This window comes from Rhinoderma darwinii, chromosome 3 (assembly GCF_050947455.1).
Source record: "Rhinoderma darwinii isolate aRhiDar2 chromosome 3, aRhiDar2.hap1, whole genome shotgun sequence".
Lineage (NCBI taxonomy): Eukaryota > Metazoa > Chordata > Amphibia > Anura > Rhinodermatidae > Rhinoderma > Rhinoderma darwinii.
Window position 1 is genome coordinate 310,695,132 of NC_134689.1, and position 6,000 is coordinate 310,701,131.

General features: G+C 42.1%; 1 protein-coding gene across 6 annotated transcripts in view; it reads right to left on the reverse strand.

Moving 5' to 3' along the window:
• AKAP13 (A-kinase anchoring protein 13) overlaps nucleotides 1-3,931 on the reverse strand; it is a 246,255-nt gene extending 242,324 nt beyond the window's left edge. For 5 of the 6 annotated variants that reach the window (XM_075858212.1, XM_075858211.1, XM_075858213.1 and 2 more), the window contains exon 1: nucleotides 3,717-3,931. The gene's annotated coding sequence lies outside the window, so the exon portion shown is untranslated. Of the gene's footprint in view, nucleotides 1-3,308; nucleotides 3,400-3,716 lie in introns of all 6 variants that reach the window. The other variant, XM_075858208.1, reaches the window with a different exon arrangement.
• Between the last annotated feature and the right edge of the window lie 2,069 nt (nucleotides 3,932-6,000).

A 6,000-nucleotide genomic window follows, 5' to 3' on the forward strand; every position in this document is an offset into this window, starting at 1 on the left:
GGTCATTGGTTTCATGACCAATGCTAAGGGCATTCTGCACATGAGATCTAACAACAGAGACCCAAACAAAAGTTACTGATGTGACAACAACAACCTAATACTAAACTGGATTAACTCTAAAGAGGTGACATGTGGGATGCCAACGCTATCATTATATATGCCCGCTTACACTAAAATGCTAATCTAGACCTACAAATTCCTATACACTTAGATACATTCTTACCACATAGGCCGCCCAGCCGTCCCGGCCCATAGAGTGGTTGACCAGGCTTAGGCAGCCTCAGATAAACAAAATTGAAGAGTGGTCTAAAGCTGGATAAGGACATGAAATGTGTGTCATCAGATCCCGCCTATAAACTCAGGTCTAAAGCTGAATATACACATAAGATAGCCACCAGATATCTGAGAATTCCAGAATGCCCGTTCTTTGCTATCCCCGTTGAGTCGGTTGGATCCAACAACATTTATCTAAGGTGTATGGGCAGCTTATCAATGACTCTGCAGTCAAGAGAAAGAACCATCACACAAGTGACATAATAACCTTTATGTTGCTTCAGGAGACAAGCACCACCCAATCAGATTCAAGTGTACATATTTATGGGGGTGCTGGGCACGATAGACGACGGACAAACAATTCATTTAGTTGATGATCCTCTTAAAAAGGACCTCCAGCAGACACACAACTTTCCATCATAGCACCCCCCGCCTGATGTCTAGCTGATTCTGCACTTTTATGCATATGGTGCTCATTTCCCTGCAGGTTGGTCTCATCTCTGCTTGAATTTTAGACGTCCTCTTCCTCTGCGCTATGCTATCAATCCAATGATGCTCCAGCCCAGTATCACACGGGCAGCTAGAGTCAGTACCATCTCTGCCAGCTTGGAGGACAGTGAGATTATCCTTCCCTCCATATTCTCCTATATAAAATAAGAGGATTACAAGCATAGTCAGGGAGGCTAAACTGTGATCTTCTCCGTTATAGCGGGCCATTTACACAATCATCAAAAAGATTGCCGGAAGCGGTCAATAAACGATTACAGAGTATTTACACGCACTATTGTCTCAAAAAATCATTAAAAAGTTATCGTTTAGTCCCCTTTTTAACAACGTGACGTCAGCTATCAAGCGATTAATATTTACATACGACAAGGTCAGAACCACCAACAAATATTTTTATAAACCAAAAAAATATTATTTGTACCAACAACAATTATTTGCTCGTGTAAATGAGAGCCAACTGTGTGACAGGAGCCTGTCGAATCATCTGTAAGGGTAACTTTACATGAGTCTTTTTTGCCGCAATTTTTGTAATAATGTAAAAATCATTGCATTTATTATAAATATGCTGTGGATTAGCCACGATTACGAATAATCGCTGCATAAACCACTATAGAATACAACACATTTAAAGAGACACTCCAGCAATTTTTTTTTTATTGCTACCGTTTGTACAGTACACCTGGTAAAAGGATGGGCAGGCCATCCTCTTCATCAAACAGGAAGTTCTGGTGCCTGTGTGAGTGACACCCCATTGACTCAAGTTGAAAACGTTTGTCACCGAAGCCAGATTCACACTGTAGCTATGCAACTGCCCCAGTGTGATATATAGTGATAGTAGTGGCAAGAAAAATAACAGATAAGAGACTGACATATGGAACACATTGGAACGTTTAATTTAGGTTGGGACTCTCCTTTAAATGGATGACTACCCTTCTCTCCAACAAGGAACAACCAGTGCTAGACCTACCCTTACTGCAATTAGGGTAGCGTGGCATAAACCAACAATGGGAGGGGTGCCCTCTCTATTGGACTCTGATGAAACAAACCAACTTTCAGGTGCACGGCCTGCTTTGCAGTGAGCGAAGAATAACGTTGAGCTCAAAATGTGCTTTATTAGGTGTATACAAATGTGCCAGTGCCATATTCCCAAACGGCGTGGACTGTCCTTGAGAAAATGACAATACCACACACTGGTATACCGCTCAAGGAGACCCCATTATTCGCAAACGTGCCTCATGCACTCGTGCCCAGACCCTTACCCATGCCAGGTGCAGGCCTCCCCAAATCATAGCATGAAGTAGCGCTTTAAGGGTAAGTTTACACGCAGAAGATATTTTTCAGAGATTTCTGTAACTGAAAATTTGTTCCATACCCCTGAACGAGGTTGTTTCTGCAGCATGCGCGTGGATTTCTGCAACAATCTGTCACACGTGACTTTCTTAGGGATCCTCTTTAGACTAATCTGCTGCTGAAGATGTCGTATTCCAGAGTCAAACACCTATGGACACCCTGTTGTTTTAATGAATTTAAAATGAAACCCAAAAACAATAGTGAGCCGCATGATTGACATCCTGTGTGGTGACATTGTACTCCTCCGACAGAAAAAAACAACATTAAAACCTAAACTGTAGCCGGAGGCCAAGTATTTGAGTGTGTTTTTCTTTAGATCTTACAACTGATACCACAAACAAATTGTGTAGTGACTGCAAATACGTCCCAATAAGTAGGTCACGCTAGGATTACAATAGAATAGCTGCAAAAACACTACTAATATCTCGGTCACAGATTGCTATTGGAACTAGCTGACACATCAGAGGAATAAAGGGTAAGAATCTGACAAGCAAAATAAGTTACTACGAATTCTAGTCCGCCATTTGTTAGCTAGAACCGGTCATGACCACCTATATGGCTGTAGCATTGCTTCCGGGATTCAGCAGAAAGGATTCTGGCTCCCAACACGTGTTACCCTGACAGCTCTGTAGGCAGCCGGCTTTCCCAGACCCCTGAACGGTAAATGGCACATTTTGTAGCAATATAGGAATAAGTAGTGCGGATATATTTCCCAATCTCTAGAGTATGGTTAACTTTAGAACATGAAAAGTCACCATAGCAAGATGGAGAAGCGGATTTTAGGATAAGAAAGTGATGCAGACACAACTTCCTCCTTCTTAGGAAACTGATCATGCACATTCGCCATGGCGGCAGCCAGAATGACCGTGCGGACGGCTGCGATTATATGAACCCGGAGACTCAATGCTATTTCCTCTCGTTCTCCCAGCCTAGACCTGGCAAAAGACGACATGACCCATAAGCGCTGTGGTTTGGGGACTGAGTTGGTAAAGTGCCAGGCATCCTGCTTGTGCAGAATTTCTACGCTCATAGTCAGAGGTGAAGAATGACTACTATGTGGAGCGAACAATGTAGGATGTCTATATAGGAACATTACCAAGAGTCTGGCCATACCGAAGCACAACGGGGAAACTAATCAGTTTTGTGAGTTTTCACTGTTGAGCAACCTCCACAATTACCTCATAAAACTGCCTGCATTTTCTCCCTGTGAATCTGATGAAGACTGCCTGGACAGCCTGTAGTCCGTCACAAGTGGCCATAAAAGTGTTCCTTGTAAAGCAAGCAATAGTAACATTAAGAATATCATATGGAATTGCTAGTTATGCAAGTATCTTATACTCTTTTCTAAAAGACCCAGAAAGTATTGCAGCTTAACGTTGTACCATGCACAGCGTGACTCTCACAGACCTCCGAGCAGTTGACATTACAGCTGCCAGGCACGGCAATGGTTAAGTGGAGCGGCATGTGATGGTCCAGGTGACCTCTGAGACATGTATAAAGTTAACAGCCGGGTCACACATCTCTAATACCGCATCCCAGCAGACACTACACAGACCACCATCCCCCACAGCCCCGGGGCCGCTTACCTCCTGCTTATCCAGCAACAAGTGTGACCAGTGAGCCTGGCATTGCTCGGCAGGGCTCCGGGCTGCGTTCCTCACAACACAAGGCGACACATGTTTTACGGTAGCAGCTTTCTGGCCGCCGGCCGGGAGATCCAGTATCCGCGGAGAGGGCGCACACAATGGACACCGCACCACTTGCTGCACTGTATCACTTTCCGCTCACACCGCTGTCCCGGACAGCACATCGCCCCCAACACGCATGTGCAGCTACTACAAGCCTGCATGTCCCAGTAATGCGCCGCTCTGTGATTGGCCATCGCTCCTGTCAATCATCTTCTTTACTTGTTGGCAGGATGAGAGCAACTCAGGAAGTTTTGGCAGAAGTTGTAATTTGGAGCTTTAATTAAAAAGTTGTCGATAGATGTAATACAACGTGACTAACTGCAGAACAAAACCATAGTGGTGATATTGTAATATAACAAGACTGACTACAGAGGAAAACCATAGTGGTGACATTGTAATACAACATGACTGACTACAGAACAAAACCATAGTGGTGACATTGTAATACAACATGACTGACTACAGAGGAAAACCATAGTGGTGACATTGTAATACAACATGACTGACTACAGAGGAAAACCATAGTGGTGATATTGTAACACAACATGACTGACTACAGAGCAAAACCATGGTGGTGACATTGTAACACAACATGACTGACTACAGAGGAAAACCATTATGGTGACATTGTAATACAACATGACTGACTGCAGAACAAAACCATAGTGGTGACATTGTAATACAACATGACTGACTACAGAGGAAAACCATGGTGGTGACATTGTAACACAACATGACTGACTACAGAGGAAAACCATAGTGGTGATATTGTAATACAACATGACTGACTACAGAGCAAAACCATAGTGGTGACATTGTAATACAACATGACTGACTACAGAGGAAAACCATGGTGGTGACATTGTAATACAACATCACTGACTACAGAGGAAAACCATGGTGGTGACATTGTAACACAACATGACTGACTACAGAGAAAAACCATAGTGGTGATATTGTAATACAACATGACTGACTACAGAGCAAAACCATAGTGGTGACATTGTAATACAACATGACTGACTACAGAGGAAAACCATAGTGGTGACATTGTAATACAACATGACTGACTGCAGAGGAAAACCATAGTGGTGATATTGTAATACAACATGACTGACTGCAGAACAAAACCATAGTGGTGATATTGTAATACAACATGACTGACTGCAGAACAAAACCATAGTGGTGACATTGTAACACAACATGACTGACTACAGAACAAAACCATAGTGGTGATATTGTAATACAACATGACTGACTACAGAGGAAAACCATAGTGGTGACATTGTAATACAACATGACTGACTACAGAGGAAAACCATAGTGGTGACATTGTAATACAACATGACTGACTGCAGAACAAAACCATAGTGGTGACATTGTAATACAACATGACTGACTACAGAGGAAAACCATAGTGGTGATATTGTAATACAACATGACTGACTACAGAGCAAAACCATGGTGGTGACATTGTAACACAACATGACTGACTACAGAACAAAACCATAGTGGTGATATTGTAATACAACATGACTGACTGCAGAACAAAACCATAGTGATGACATTGTAATACAACATGACTGACTACAGAACAAAACCATAGTGGTGACATTGTAATATAACAAGACTGACTACAGAACAAAACCACAGTGGTGATATTGTAATACAACATCCCTCACTACAGAACAAAACCATAGTGGTGACATTATAATACAACGTGACTGACTACATAACAAAACCATAGTGGTGATATTGTAATACAACATGACTGACTACAGAGGAAAACCATAGTGGTGACATTATAATACAACAATACTGACTACAGAGCAAAACCATAGTGGTGATATTGTAATATAACAAGACTGACTACAGAGGAAAACCATAGTGGTGACATTGTAATACAACATGACTGACTACAGAGGAAAACCATAGTGGTGATATTGTAATACAACATGACTGACTACAGAGCAAAACCATAGTGGTGACATTGTAATACAACATAACTGACTACAGAGCAAAACCATAGTGGTGATATTGTAATACAACATAACTGACTACAGAGCAAAACCATAGTGGTGATATTGTAACACAACATGACTGACTACAGAACAAACCCATAGTGGTGACATTGTAATACAACATGACTGACTGCAGAACAAAACCATAGTGGTGACATTGT